The sequence below is a fragment of the Nelumbo lutea genome, chromosome 8 (assembly GCF_056320005.1).
Source record: "Nelumbo lutea isolate HS-2025 chromosome 8, American lotus-T2T, whole genome shotgun sequence".
NCBI lineage: Eukaryota > Viridiplantae > Streptophyta > Magnoliopsida > Proteales > Nelumbonaceae > Nelumbo > Nelumbo lutea.
The window spans coordinates 27,724,214-27,741,232 of record NC_142691.1 but is presented as its reverse complement, the minus strand read 5'-3'; positions in this window follow the sequence as shown (position 1 = coordinate 27,741,232).

Below are 17,019 nucleotides of genomic sequence, written 5' to 3'. Positions count from 1 at the left end.
ACGAAATTATGTGCTAACAATTTAAATTATTATTTTAGATTATCAATTAAAATGTTTTTGAAATATTTAATAATACGTAATAGCTTTAAATAAATAAAATTCAAATAGCAAAAAAAATTAAATATTTTATTGATTATTTAAATATTTATCATAACTAGATTTTAAATAGTTAAAACAACTAAAATATGTAATAAATTAAAAAAAAATCATCAAAGTGAAAAAATTATAACATAATGTTTAAATTAATAATAATTTAATATATTCTAAGGTAATATAAAAGTTATGTAATAATAGTATAAATTATGATTTTATGGATAATTAAAATCAATAAATAATTAACATTTTAAAATTTAATATTTTACATATTACTTAAGTATTTAAATAAATAATATTTTAAATAAAAAATATTCAACATAACTAGTTTTTGAATAGTTAAAATAAAGAAACTATGTAATAAATTTTAAAATTCTAAAAGTAGAAAAACAATTATAAAATAATATTGAAATTAATAATAATTTAATATTCTTACATAATATTGTAAATAAATAATTTCTCTTGTGTAAAATAATAGTTTGAGAAAATAGCTTTCAAAAAAAATTAATATTTATTAATAATAATCTTAAACTCTTTAATTTGTATTTATTATATAATTATATATACTAAAATTAATATTTATTGTATTTCAGTAATTATTTACAATTTTTGTGATAAACGTATTTTCAATGATTATCTATAAATTTATTTTATTTTGTTATTTTGCTAAAAACGTTCAATAATTATTAGAGATTAAACTATTGTTATTTATTAGAGATGACATTCTTAATTTAGCTAAAATTATGAGTGTTCATAGGTTAGTTCAGTTCGGTCGTAGGCTATTTAGCCAACCAAATTGACCTGGTTAAGTTGGGGAGTTGGTCAACTGAAACCGATTGATCTTTTGTGAAAACCAACCCACTCAAGTTGTATCCATTTGAGTCAATTTTTTTATTTGGTCAGTCTATTCAAAAGATTTAAACTTAAAAATTTAATATAATTTTAAAAATTACAATGCAATTATTAAAAAATATATTTAAATATTAGGTTTATGATATAAAACATTTTAGACTAATAAAAATGAGAAATTTTCCACTTTTTCATATTAAAAAGCATATTTAAAATATCAAATATTAATATATATGTGTGTGTGTGTGTGTGTGTGTGTGTATTCATGGTTAGATTGTTCAATTTTGCTCGGTTTACAAATGGACAAAGTGAAACTGATCCAATTTGGTCAAATTAGGAAAAATTTTAACCAAAACCGACCTAAAACACAAGAAAACCGACCAACTTGGGTGGAGTTGATCTGATTGGTCAGTTTCATCAATTTGATGAATAAACCAGACTGAATTAATTTTTGTTATTTTGTATTATAAAAAAGTTATTAAAAGTAGTATATAAACTATGAATAATTATTAATTATTTAAAAAAGTTAAAAATATAAAATAATTGAATACTCTTATGTGTTTCTATTAGGGCCATTTACTAGAACACACCTTATAGTTTCCATTTTACTAAAACATCCCATATATTTTACAACTTATTTACTTAATCAACTTTTTAATAAAGGAGTGTTTTGCCATTAGGCCCATGATTTTTTATTCTAAGAATACCCTTAATGCATTTTTTGCACATAAAACAAAACTGGCCAAATATAGCCAATATAATAGTTGTCCATGTATTATTAAGGGCAAAAATAGTTTATTTATTTTTATTCTCTTTTAATTAAATTTATTTAAATGAGCATTAGGTCAACACTATCATTTCCACTGTTATCTAATGGAAGATTGATTAAATCCATTGCAAATTATAAGTGGTGTTTTTTGTAAAATGCTAACTATAGCGTAGATTTTAATAAATCAATGAAATTATAAGGCGTATTTTAGTAAATGACCCTTTCTATTATTTAGTTTTCACTTAATAAATCACGTGCATCGCACGGGTCCTCGCTAGCTCCTTATTATATAGTAAAAGTGCCAATTGGCTCAGTTGGAAAAGCCTTTGGCTGCTTGTGGTGGGTATCCGGCTATGCCTTCACAGGGTTGGGATCATGCATTTGTGGGATCGAATCCCGCCTGCACCTAGATTTGGGGGGTTATGGGTTGGGGGATGGGCCCCATTGTGTAGCCCTTCAAAAGATGGAGCCACTGCAATAAATCGAGGTTGTTATTAGACTAACACCACGGGCCTAGTGGTCCTTTTCTCGACCACTGGGTCAAGATGAAGGTTAGGGTTAGAACAATTCCACTGTTAACTTTTTTTCTTTTGAACAATTCCACTATTCAAACTTCTTCAATTAAAAAAGGGAAAATTTATGATGCTGGAACAATATGAACTCCATACTTGTTATAAAATGTGATGGTTATCAAGGGGATGTGTTTTTGCATTCTAGATCTCCTATCCATCAACTTTTCCCATATTACCCCGGGAGCCCACATTGAATGACAACAAAATTGTGCACATCTGGTTGGACTACCTATCACAAATAAACACGCCCCACAATACATCCCCGCCATGTATTGTGAACATCTCCCGATGATGACATCATCAAGAGATATTCTCAATACACGACAAGAATGTGTTGTGGGGCGTTGTCAGGAGGCCCCTTCTAGGGCGGAAATGTGGACTTCCTGACAGAGTTCTGAAAGTGGAAAGTCTGGTATATTATTCATATTAAAGGATTAGATCCATGAGTTTATCAACCTTGAGTTTAACCCAACAAAATTCAGGCCAAGTTCGATTGGTCTTGGGTTGTGTCTGATGGGATTTAGTAGGACTTGGTTGGGATTAAGTGGGTTTGTAAGAATTTATAAATATATTTTTTATAATCAATCCTTTATTGGAAATTATGTCCCAGAATTAATGTACAAATTTACTTTACAAATGTACATATATATATTTTTATTAAATAAGATGCATGTATATGTGTCTATTCAAATTGCTGTCTTGGATTGGGTTGGGTTCGGTTGGCCTTGGGTTAGGTTTGGGCTACCTAAGTCCTCAGCCTAAGCCCAACCTACTGTCTTGGATTGGATTGGGTTCGGTTGGCCTTGGGTCAATTTTGGGCTACCTAAGTCCTCAGTCGTAGCCCAACCTAAGTTTTCATTTTGCTTGAGTTTTTTGACCCTAGCCTTGCACACGCCCTAAAAACTCAAACCTAACCATTCCAAAATCTCGGCTAGGTCGTTGGGCTCAGTTCAGACCACCCAAGTTGTTGCCCTAATTATCATTAATTCAAATGTTTATTAATTCTCTTAATTTAATTTGGTATTAATGTTCTATTTATTATATTGGAAAATTTGTTTAACTTATAAAACTAATTACAAAAGTTACATTTGATTTTTTTTTTTGTGGTAAAGGATTGGCACAGAATTTAACATAAGATTAGACGTCTAATAATATGAAAAATATATAAAGCAATTAATCTGCTTTTTTAATCATCACCATTATCTAATCCTTTTTCCAGCCATATATATGGGATCAGTCACATGAATCCTGTTTCTTCATTCTATTCTGTTTATTGTCATATCCATTGTTAAATTATTATCACTCAAATCACTTATTAATTCAATCCATGTCCATTTTAATCTAATTCTAGCCTCCTATAGGAAGGTTCAATGTATCGACACCTACCGGTCCATTTCGAGAGCACCTCGATACGCCCCTACAAAAGATGCATTGGGATTCTGACCGGCTTAGGGGGTGGAGGAACCTTAAACCACCCCCTTAATTGGTTTTAAAATATAAAAGAAAAGAAAAGCACTGATACTACCGAATACAACCCTACCAGCATATCAGGCGTATCGATATTTAGAACCTTGCCTACAAGTAGGCCAAAAAGATTAATTAGCACAATACTTTTCGATTGAAATATTACAAATACTAAAACAATTAATTAGCATAGCATTTAACTATGCTAAACCATAAAGGGATTGGGTCCACATCAGCAATTCAACCATCTTAACATGTGGTGGTTATAAAGATTAAGGTATCGATACGATACTCCCAATACGGGCCATATTTTAGATTTAATTTTTCCAAAAATTTAATGAAATCTAAAAATTAAAAATAAATTATTTTATCTGTCTTAAATGATTTATTTGTTTATTTTACAATTATGTGTAAAATAAAAACATTATATGTTAAAAATGAAAATATATTTATTATATAAAAATAGTTGTTATTTAAATAAAATACTAAATTAATAAATATTCCTAGAAATTAATAAAAATTTAAATTATAATTATAAAATTGAAAAGAGTGATAATTATTATACAATGTTTGAATGTTCTTGAGTCCGAGCATTGTTTATTGTAATATTCCTCTTCATATAACCTATTGAATGCATTTCTCATGTGTTTATATCTTATTTATGGACAATTCAGCTTTTGGATATATGAATGCATTTCTCATGCATACTTCAATAGGTTATATGAAGAGAAATATTACAATGAACAATAACGGAACTCGAAACATTCAAACATTGTACAATTATTATCGCTCTTTCAATTTCATAATTATAATTTTCTATTTTTATTAATTTTTGGCAATATTTATTAATTTAATATTTTATATAAATAACAATTATGATTGTGTATAAAGGAACATCTTCCCATAAATGATAGGATAGATATTCCCAGTAGACACCTGCAAGGAAATTAATATCTCCGTCCCACAACACATTCCCGTCATGTATTTGGAACATCTCCCAATGATAATACAAGGCGGGGATATGATGTGATAAGAGTTTGTGAGTATAAGAGATTCGGAAAATGCAAGAGCAAAATCTGATGGGGATGTTTTTGTGCTTGATTGGGAAACTGTAAGTGGAAAGTCTGGTGAGTTCATTGGTAACTGATGTGTACCTACAAATAAAAATAAAAGTTTTAAAATAAATGTATATTATTCATATTAAAGTATTAGATCCATGAGTTTATCAACCCTGAGTTTAACCCAACAAAATTCAGGCCAAGTTCGATCAGCCTTGGGTTGTGTCTGATCGGATTTAGTAGGGCTTGGTTGGAATTAATTGGGTTTGAAAGAATTTATGAACATATTTTTTTATTGGACATTATGGCCTAGAATTATATGTACAAATTTACTTTACAAATGTACATATAGATATTTTTATTAAATAACATGCATGTATATATGTATCTGTTCAAGTTGTTGTCTTTGATTGGGTTGGGTTCGGTTGGCCTTCGGTCAGGTTTGGGCTACCTAAGTCCTCAGCCTAAGCCCAACTTGTTGTCTTCAATTAGGCCGGGTTCGGTTGGCCTTGGGTCAAGTTTGGGCTACCTAAGTCCTCAGCCTAAGCCGAACTCAAGTTTTGAGGCCCTGGCCTTGCACATAGCCTAAAAACTCAAACCTACCATTCCAAAATCTCGGCTAGGTCATGTTGGGCTTAATTCAGCCCATGATCATGGATACAGGAAAATTGGTTAGGTAGATGAAATATATTATTTTTATAATTTTTAGTTTTTATTAATTTTTTAGAAAAAAATTAAATCTTAAATTATTTATTTTAGTTTTCATAATACTATTTTTAACTTGTATTAAAGATGAATGTCAGCACCTGATTTTTGTAGGGGTGAGCAAAAGAACCAAAAAACCGAACCGAAAAAGTAGTTAATCGAACTGGTCAGTTCAGTTTCAGTTCAATATTCTTAAAAAACCAATAGTTTTGGTTTGGTTTTCGTTAACCGAACCAACCAATATATATACAAGAATATATATTTATATAATATTATATATATACTATATTTTTATGTTTTTCTTGAAAATCAAATAAAAGAATTCTACAAAGAATTTTAGCCTTTTCTTTGAAATTTTAGCCTCTCAATTTAAAGTTCTACAGTTTGCCAGACTGCCACTCTACTATCTTCTTCTTCCAGTACCTGCTCCAGATGATAGCACAACCCGCGCCAACCACTGACATGACAGCACCAAGTGGCAATGCCGGTTGCCGCCTCACCAATGAGTAAGCACCAATGGTCCAACGCCATCTGATCTTTACTCTCTCTCATCTTTTCTCTTTGCATCTCCACCCAGCACAACCTCTCAAGCTCTCATTTCAGGCGAAAGCGGCACCAAGTAGTTTGGCACCAACAACAACCACCGGCACCAACTAGTCTAGCACCGACAGTTTAAATTTTTTACTGTAAGTGCATAAAAAACCAAAAAATTGGTTGCATCGGTTCAATTTTGGTTTAGATACTTAAAAAACCGATCAGATCAGTTGGGTTTGAAAAAATACCCCACAGTTTGGTTAACCGAACCGTGAGCACCTCCAGATTTTTGCTCGGTCCACTGCTTGAACCTCAAATTTACCCTAAATTCCCAATCAAACACTTTCAATCTCTCCGAAACGCTAAAAAAACCCAAAATCTCATCTTTCAACTCAAAAGCCCCCTAAATCCACCATTAAACCTCATCGATATTGATCTAATAGCCCTAATCAACCTCCACTTACATCCCAACCATTAGATCAGACACAACCATCTAACCAAGGACCTCCCAAAACACAGCCAAAAAAATTCAGTTCAAGATTCCTCTATTTACCCTTTCATCAAGCAAAGATTCCATTTCAACCGATCTCGTTAACCTAAACACTCAGAACCCAAATTACCTTGATCTTGACACATCCTAACCGATCAGACCATACCTTTAGATTCGGGACATACCACAACATCTGCTCATAAAATTTCACCCCTAGTTTCTTCCACTTGCTCTTCTATCAAACTAAGATTTCGTTCCAAAACATCTCATTGACCCAAATTCCTATGAATCTTGCCCTTCTAAGACTGATCAGATCTCATAATCAAATCCCAGACTCCTCAAACACCCGCCTATGAAATTTCAGCCCAAAACACCTTCATCTACCCATCCATCACACCTAGATTTTGTTTTGATGCTCCAAATTGATCGGATTCCAAGTTTGTCCGATCCAAGGCTCAATTCACTCAATCTAACCTCCTCAATCACCTTAGACTACCCAAAAATAGACCTTGTTCTCCCCTCAATCACACAAAGATAGTGTTTCGAGACTCGAGATTAACCAAATTGAGCCCTTACCAAATCTGCCCAATCCGGGCCCATTTCAACCAATCCAATCCTACCAATCAACTCAGATTGTCTAAAAAACCACCCTACCAAATTTCAATAAAAAAAATTCACCTACCCCTTCATCCAAATAGATTTCGTTTCGACTAATCCCATTAGCCCACACTTACACAACCTCACTACAGTCAAACCCATCTTAAACTTCCATTTTTTCTGCCAAAAATCCCCACCATTGAACCAGAAGACCGGCTTTGACCCTCCTAGACCCACTTTGACCTAAATGCCTCAAAATCACCAAAATACCCCCAAACTTCCAAATATTTACAAAACTACCATTGCACCCTAAGGGGGTCAACGGTATTCAAAAATCTGATTTTGAATTTGATATTCGACATAATTGAATCAAATTCAGATAATTCAAATATCTAATCAGTGAAATTTGAGTATCCTATTCTATCTGAATAGTTAATCAGATTCAAATTCGGATATGATTTGATTCGATTTGATAAATATCCGAATTCGGCCAATTATTTAATTTTTATATATAATATATAAAATATTTTATATAATTTTTGGGCTCGGATCTATAACCCACGAGTTGTTACCAATACATAGCGGTGGTGTTCTGTGGGTATGGATGTGGGAACAATTTATGGTTAGCAAATCCTGGAGTACTTTTTGTCATTCTTTTGTTCCCTAAAAGTGTAAATTTTGCATCCAAAAACTGATGCAAAATTGGTATTAATTTCCCCTTGTCTCAATTCTTTCTCATAAAAAGTGGGGACCTAACCACCTTGCTTCTTATTTCACTCATAAGGCTCTATTTGTTTGCGATACAAACGCTGAACCGAGGTATTTATGTACCTTGGTTCGTGTTTGTTTGATATGTAAAAAAGTAATAATTGTCATATCAAAAATGTATTTCCTAACACTTTCATACTTTAAGAAGAGAGCGTTACTGTAACTATTTTTTGGACACAATTTTGTGTACTTTGACAATTAACTTTTTGAGCAAATTTAAGGCATTGGGGCCTAATATAGTTAGAGCATTTAATGGTGTGCCCACACTTTGTATTGATTTCAAACAAACAAGATGAGTGCAAAAACGGTTTAAAATGTGAACCGTGTTTGCATTTATGAACTAAAAGCATTGTACATATTTGCATTTGCATTGCAACCAAACTCAACCTAAACAAAGAGTCATCTTTGATCTTATCCTATTTTTCGGTAGAATGTGGGAACTATATCAATTTTCTACCTAACCTTTTATATGTCTCACAGACAAATGGCAATTAAATCATAAGCAAAAGTAAACCAGAATTAACACTCAATCTATTTGCAATCCCATACATTTACTATAGTGCAAATGAAATTTGTCCAATTACTATAGTGCAAACCAACCCAGTTTCATCGTAGCCTCCCTTCTTATACGTTAGTCATCTACCTATTTAGTGTTTTAGGGAGGGAGCTGACTGTTTCCATACTTTTTCTACTATCGTTTTCCTAGTTAATATTGTTGATAATGTGATTGTTAATCTTCTTGCATCTTTCTTTTTATATTATCATTAGCTAGGCATTAAATCTTGTTGAACAGGGAAGCCATTGGATTACAATTTTTCACATGCATCCATATATAAGTTCTTTATTATTTTTTTTTTTACAACAGTCATAGTATCTAATGTGTTAGAAATCTATCTAGGCTTGAGATTTACTTCATCTGGTAAGTTTTGGGTGTAATCTGATCAATCTTAGCTTCATATTCACTTCGAATTATTGAACGGATATGCCTGATTATAAGATTTTTCTGGTTTGTTTCCATTGACTAAGGTGAGGAATCTTGAGCCTGTTGATTAATTTTGCCCGAAGGAGGAAGACTGACTATTTTTCAGTCATGGAGCTTGGTAGATCAACAGTAATGCAATAAATAATAAATAATATATATAACAACATTAGAAAATGTCCCATACATCAAATGTACAAACAAGATTCCATAAGAAAATAAATAATAATAATAATAATATAATATGTAAAAATATAATATAAAAAATGAATAATAAAAATACAATTACAGTAGATTCTCTGGGGTGCTTGGTCTTTATTTGTTTCAACTCATTGAATAATTGTTTAATTGTTTTTGCTTCTCTAGTATGTACATCTACACACCATTATCTTATTTTGTATCCACTTTCTCTTTGAATTTAATGTTTTTCCTTTCAAGTAAAACCCAAAGATAAAATTCAATGAACTGTCATCTTGTCTTTATGTACACTTGTTAAAAAATCAGGAATATAGATCATGTAAACTACTAGAAAGGGTTACAACATATTTAACAAGAATTTGGACCATATAATGAGTCATTATCTCAACCAACTACCATCATATATGGTATTTGACCAAGAAATCTACTCTAACTAGGTAGTTGTTACCAAGTAATCAATCGGATACATTAGGGATTCCAAATAAATCATCACACTCTAGGACAAACCTTATAAACTTTCCCAAGTCCTAATGCCACAAGATCTCTTCCCATATTCATCATAAGGCCTTCATATGGCCAAATAATACAATCCTAGTGCAATTAGAGTGTGAGTGTTGGAAAAATTATTCACTCTGCCACTTGGGGCGAAAGAAAGGAATTGCCACCCATCAATTATGGAAATGAAGGTGATGGAACCTCCAAGATTTACATCATAAAGTGTTTTTTATTTATTAGTGATTCCATTGCCCAAGTCAGGGTAAGACTCGGATGGGAGAGGAAAAGGGTTAGACACCCCCTCCCAGGTCCAATAGGTGGGGCTCACATGAGATATCAAATAAGCATAAAAAACAAATTATAATAATAAGAACAAGAAACAAGAACAAACAAAAAGAATCTACCGTATCAAATTTATTATTATATTTTTATATTTATTTTGTTATTATTTTTTATCATATTTCTTATTATCACATCCACTTTATTTTGCAATGTTAGTTCTTTTTTTATTTTACCCATCATTTAATTTATTATTATTATTATTATTTATTATTATTATTATTATTATTATTATTATTATTATTATTATTATTATTGATGGAGGGTGATTTGACCCAACCTCCTGAGCAGACGACACGTGGACATGACTCGACATAAATAACAGTTCAGCGTAACAGCCTGGCTACAACTTGGTGTAACAAGCTCGCTAAAGCCCTTACGGGTCAGCTCGCTGGACAACAGCTCGCTACGGAGCGAGCTCGAGTTCACCGGTATGCTGAAAGGGACCACTCTAAACCAAGTCTATCCTAGTTCGTGAGCCAGGAAAATCAGATCGCTCCAATCCTTAGGCAAGAGGGATGCCTCGAAGACCTCAGGCAAAACCACCTCGGGATGCCCCCAGTAGCTCGCTACAAGGTAGCTTGCTATTAAGTGATGTGCTTTTAGGAAGCTTCTTACCTGACAAGACCGTACCCGTCAAACTGCACCCATGTCTCCTGATTGATGATGCAGTACCTGTCAGCCCAACATACTGCACCCAAGTCTCTCGACAGACGAAGTCATGCTTGTCCTTTCCGGGTCACATCTCTTATCTAATTCAGCAGTACCTTGTGGTGGTTACCTGCGCAGCTCTGGCAAATAACGGCTATGACGAGGGATCAGAAGACGGATACGCCTGATTTGATAGGACACCTGTATTTAAAGACCCTGATTTCCAAGGGGAGATGTAACTGATTCTGCGTTATCTGCACTCTAAGCTCTCTTTGTGTTCTCTACAGTTCTCTCAGAGTTCTAACTTAAGCATCGGAGTATTCCCGTCGGGCGAGCTCCCCGGGAATCCTTCATTCTCTTCTTCTCAAGTGTTGTCTGTTGCCAGCTAGGAGCGAAGTCCCTGCTAGCTAGGAGTGACCGAATCACGCTACATCATTTGGTGTCGTCTGTGGGAAAACGCTTCAAAAAGCCATCCTCTAATCTCTACAACTTTCAAAAAGAATTTAGCATCCATGGCTTCCTCCAGCATTGCCGGATGAAGTGCCAATCAGAACGCCTTCGAGGAGCGACCTCAACTCCCCACTGTCTGCATTTGACAGTTCTCCATCCCCCTCTCTACGGATGGAGTTCCCATCCTGAATGTGCCTCAGATAGTGGCACCAGTGAACGCTTCACTTCCTTTCACGGTTGGAACAACCTTCGCTGAACCCTCCATTGTTCCTCTGATGACTAGCCAAAACCAGCTTGAAGACCCGGTGCAATGCATGCGAGATATGCAAGCTCAAATGCAACAATTCCAGCAATTTCAACTCTATCAGCAGCAAGTGCTACATTAAGTTTCTTAGTATCACTACCAACATCAATTTCCTTCACTGCCTCAGGCTCAGCAGCTGCTTCCTCCTTGGCATCCGGCCATGTAGCAAACCAAGCCTCGCCATCAGAACGAACGTCCTTCTCATCGGGGAGAGACCTCTCAGACTCAGATTCCTTCCAAGAGTCAAGTTTCGTTCCACTGCAGGAAGGAGAAACCAGCTACCCCTGCCTTACAGCCTGCAGTTAGGTCGAGGGCCTCTCATCCAGTTAGGTCTGCGTTGCCCCGGCATTCACAGTTTGAGCTCTTGCTCATTGAGAACCAGTTCGAGGTCCTGGTCGCGGATTACAAGCAAGGCCCTTCAGTTCATAGCTATCATCAGCAATCCGAGCCCCTCCTTGGGCCCATCAAGCTCGGTAATACTAAAGCAAGCAGCACTAACACTGAGCCGACAAAGCAACAGCGGAGATGCTGACGAACTCGCCGAACTGCCACTCGCGACTTGCCCGAGCTCAAGGGTAAGGAAGAGGTAAGCTCAGGTGAAGTAAAAGCTACTCCTCTCCTCTTAGTTCCATCCCCCCTATCTCCAGAACTTCTGGCTGTCCCTATGCCAAAGGACTTCAAGCTCCCTCCCTTGGATAAGTATGACGGATCGTTCGATCCAAATGATCATGTTGACACCTTCTAGTCACATATGCACTTGGCTAGGGCCAGTGGATCCTGCATGTGCATGGCCTTCTCCACTACTTTCAAAGGAGTAGCCTGCACATGGTACAGGAACCTTGCGCCCGGGTCAATAAAAAGCTGGGCGCAGTTCACACAGGTCTTCACCTCCCATTTTGTCACCAATAAGCGTTGCCCTAATACCCAAGAGAGCCTCCTTGGCATAGTCCAAAGAAAAGCGGAGTCCATCCGGAGTTACATCAAGCAGTTCAATGATGCTTCTCTACAGATACCTGATTGGACCCTGCAGTTTGGCTTACCGCGGCCAAGAGAGGCATCACACACAAAGAATTCAAGTGGCACGTGGTTGTTAATCAGCCCAAGACTGTGACCGAGTTCCTCAAGCTCGCGGATCAATTTATAGGGATGGAGGAGGAGATCAACCAAAAAAATGTAAGTGTGCTCGAGAAAAGGAAAAGGGAAGGCGAGTCCTCGATTCAAGGGGATAGTAAGAAGAAGAAAGACCCAATTCGGGGGGCAAGGCCAAGTCAGCCTTTCCGAACTCCGCTAGCTGAAAGGACAGACAATATGCCCCTGAACGCGAAGTGGGCCGAGATCCCTATGGCGATCAAAGACGCCTCGTATGTGAAGTGGCCACCTCGACTGAAAGTAGACCCTAATGTAAGAAATAAAAATTTGTATTGTAGTTTCCATAAAGACCACAGTCATAGTGCTGAGAACTGTAAAAACCTCCATGACGAGATAGAGGAGCTCATCCATCGCGGGTACTTGAGAAATTTTGTACAAAATAATAATTATAATAAAGCAGGTCGGCAGGGGGAGCAGAGTGGAGATGCTCCCGAATCCAGTAGGAAAGCGGAGTAGCCGCAGAGGCAGCCCCTGAAGAGAGACCAGTTCGGGGGACTATTCATGTGACGTCGGAGGTTCGATCGTCATGGGTTGCACCTCAGCTGCAGCTCGGACATCAGCTCACGAGACCGCCAGGGAAGAGCAGAATATCCCAAAGCGGCCAAGGACAAGAGACTCGATCTTCTTCATAGAGGATGATGTGCACGATGTCCACTACCCCCACGATGACGCGCTCATCATAAAGGTAAAAATTAATGACTTTGAAGTCAGGCGTGTCCTCGTCGACTTTGGCAACTCGACAGATATCATTTTCAAAGCAACATTCGACAAACTTCAACTCTGAGAGAGCAACCTCAAGCCCACAAGTACTCCCTTGGTGGGCTTCAATGGAGAGGAAGTCAGGCCCCTGGGAAGAGTCACCGTACCCATGGAGGTCGGCACCTGGCCTAGCACGGTGAGGCTCAACCATGATTTCTTGGTGGTCGCGAGTCCCTCCCCGTACAATGCCATAGTAGGTTGGCCCATCACCCACACCCTACGTGTGGTGGTCTCCACCTACTATCTGGCGATGAAGTTCCCTATGGACATCCGAGTTGGGGTGACACGAGGCGATCAGCTTGAGTCCTGCAAGTGTTACATCGTCACCCTCAAAGGAAAGGCCAAGGTGGCAGACGACCTCGAGCTGGAGCGACCTGCGGAGCAGTGCGAGGAGCGAGCTGCACCCATAGAAGAGACTCTCTTCATCCCAACATCGACAGAGGACCCAACTCGGACACTTCAAATTAGTGCATCAATTGAGGAACCTCTATGATCCCAGGTTGGTCGAGCCCGAGGTTCCCAGGCTGGTTGAGCTCGAGACTGTGAGGTGGCAACCAACACAGCTTCTCTCCTAGTGAGACCCAACCCAAACTGAGATGAGGAACCCTGGATCCTTCATGTGGATGGCTTGTCAAACCAGTAGGGCAGCGGAGCTGGAATCGTTCTGTATGGGCCAAGCGGTGTGAAACTTGTGTACGCTACACTTTGAGTTAGCGGCATCCAACAATGAAGCGGAGTACGAGGCGTTAATAGTCGGGCTGGCCCTGGCGAACGAAGTGAAAGCCAAGCACATCATCATCTGCAGTGATTCTCAACTCGTGGTCAACCAAGTTACAAGTGAATATAAAGCTCGCGAGCCAACCATGATTCTTTACTTACCCAAAGTAAGAGAGACCCTGCTCAACTTCCAGTCACACTCCATCAAGATAATCCGAAGATTGGAGAATGCTGATGCCAATGCCCTGTCCCGGTTAGCTAGCACCAATGATAATACCATGAGAACCATGTACATAGAGAACCTGACTCGGCTTAGCATTATCGGAGGTGCAGAGGAGGCCACTTCTGTCTTGCAAGCAGAGTCGAGCTGGATCGATCCGCTCGCGAGCTTCCTACTGCATGGGACCCTCCCTGCAGATCGTAATGCCGCCAGAAGGGTAGAGCGCCAGACAGCCAAATACGTCATGATAGACGGACGACTGTACCGGAGATCTTACACGCTCCCCTATTTGCGCTGCTAGCGATCTTTCGAAGCCGAGCTCATGCTCCACGACACTCTTGAAGGCCTGTGCGGCGGGCACTTGGGGGGCAGGGCTCTCGCCCAAAAAGCGCTATGACAGGGATACTACTAGCCAACAATGAAGGCAGATGCTATCGAGCTCGTCAGAAGATGTGACAAGTGCCAAAAGCACACCAACATCCACCACCAGCCTACCGCCGACCTGAATTATCTCACCAGCCTGTGGCCCTTCGCACAGTAGGGGGTCGATATACTCGAACCATTCCCACCTGTGATGGGGCAGAGGAGGCTCCTAGTGGTGGTAGTCGATTATTTCACCAAGTGGGTAGAAATCGAACCCCTTACAACAATCACAATGCAGAACGTGCAGAACTTCTTCTAGAAGAATATAGTGTGTCATTTCGGGCTACCTCGGGTACTTATCTTTGACGATGGTAAGCAGTTCAAGGAGATTAAATTCTAGAATTGGTGCCAAGACATGGGAATTCAACAGAACTTTACCTCGGTGGCACACCCTCAAGCAAACGGTCAAGTGGAGGTCACAAACAGAGCCATCCTCCATGAACTAAAGGCACGCCTCGATCGAGCTAAGGGACTATGGGCAGACAAGCTACCTAGTGTATTATGGGCTTATCGGACCATAGTGAAGACCGCTACAGGCGATACCCCCTTCAATCTCAATTATGGCACTAAAGCAGTCATCCCTGTTGAGGTCGAGGTCCCCACGCTATGCCTAGAAGTGCATGATGACAAGGCAAATGAAGATGAGCTACGCACCAACCTCGACCTACTTGATGAGGTACGGGACCTCGCATACATTAGGACCGCGGTCTACTAGCAGAGGGTGGCTTGGTACTATAACGCCAGGGTCAAAAAGCGGAACCTCCATGTCGGAGACCTGGTCTTTCATAAAGTAATGGTGTCTGAGCCCGATGTTGGTAAGCTCAAGACAAATTGGGAAGGCTCCTACCGAGTAAAGCAGGTGCTAAGGGAAGGAACGTACGAGCTCGAAACCCTAGAAGGGAAACAAGTACCTCGAGCATGGAATATTGTCAACTTAAGGCAATATTACCTATGAATTACCAAACTGAGTGGACTACAAGTTGCTCTCCGAGCCTAAGGGCCAAAATGCCAAGCTAACAAAAGACCTCGGCATAATAAGACCCAATTGCCTCTATGGCATGGGCGAACCCTAGGAGAATGGATTAAAGTCCCTCCCCAGCCTAAGGGCTAAAATGCCGAGCTAGCGAAGACCTCGACACCAAATAAACCCCACTTTGGGTGCTCAGCTGTAACAATTCGAGTGAAATAATCACCTCGGCAAAGAGTAAATCGCACAACACTTAGCAGAAGAAAAAGGAACATTTCACTAAAAAAGAAACTGGGCCTAATGGCTCGACAGAGTACATAAAAAAAACCAGTAAAGCAAAAAGAAAAGAGAACCGAGCTCAGCCGCTCGGGAGCAACCACTTCAAAGGAATCACTTTCCAGAAGAAAAAAAAAAGATCAACCAGCCTCAAGGCCCCACCTCCTCTATGTCCTCATCTCTCAGAGAGTCGAAGCTCCTCCTTCGCTGCCGTCTCTACCGTCTCCGGGGCCAGGTCCTTCACTGTTACGCCCTCAAGGTTAAGGCTGGAGAACCTTTTCCAAACCAACCACCAGCAAAGTTTGATCCCCGAGCGGTAGGACTTCAAGCCATATTTGACCTGGAGGTCACAAAACTACTGTGACTCTTTGAAGTCTTCCACCGCCCTAGCTCGCTCTGCCTCCACTGCGGCGTCGAAGATTCGGGTCCGCTCATGGAGCGTGGACTCCAAACTCTAGACCTGCTGGCGAAGGAGCTCCCTCTCCGCTGCCACCCTTGAACACTCCTCCTTGTAGCGGACGCTCTCCTCAGACAGTCGCGAGATCCGCGCTTCCTGGTCCCTAACAAGCAGCTCCTGGGCCTCACTCCCCTTTCGAGCCTAGAGAAATTCATCCCGGGCCTGGTCGAGCTCGCCTTGGAGCCTCTGCATGTTTGACCTCTGAGTGAGGGCATCCTTGGAGTGAATGTTAGTCTGAAGGCCCATGGCATGGATGGCGGAGTTCAGCTGCCAATAAAATGCCGAGGTAAGTAGGGGAGAAAGAGAGAAGAGGAGGGAAAGAAAAAGGGAAGAAGTAGCCACTTTCCACCATGCAGTGAGCCGAGGCCAGCCTGGCGAGCTGCCTAGGGTGCATCCCGCCAGTCCGCAACCTCCTCATGAGTGACTACCTGCCAGCTCCTCCGCGTGGCCACAAGGAAATTGGTGTCCCCCCTTCGGTAGGGAACCACGGGAAGACGATGGGACTAGATTGCGCAGTCGGAGTGTATTGCTCTTGCTTCTCTTCTTCACCACCTCCCGTGGCTACTCCCTCAAATGGCACAGGTGGTACCTTAGGTAGTGGAACAAAGGCTGGGTCTACAGCCTCGAACTCGGCGGCCCCAGAAGTGGACGCTTGGTCGGGGTGGCGCTTCTGGTTGCTCGACAACAGGCGACGTGTATCCACACCTGACATGGCTGCAAAAGTCGTAAGTGTTAG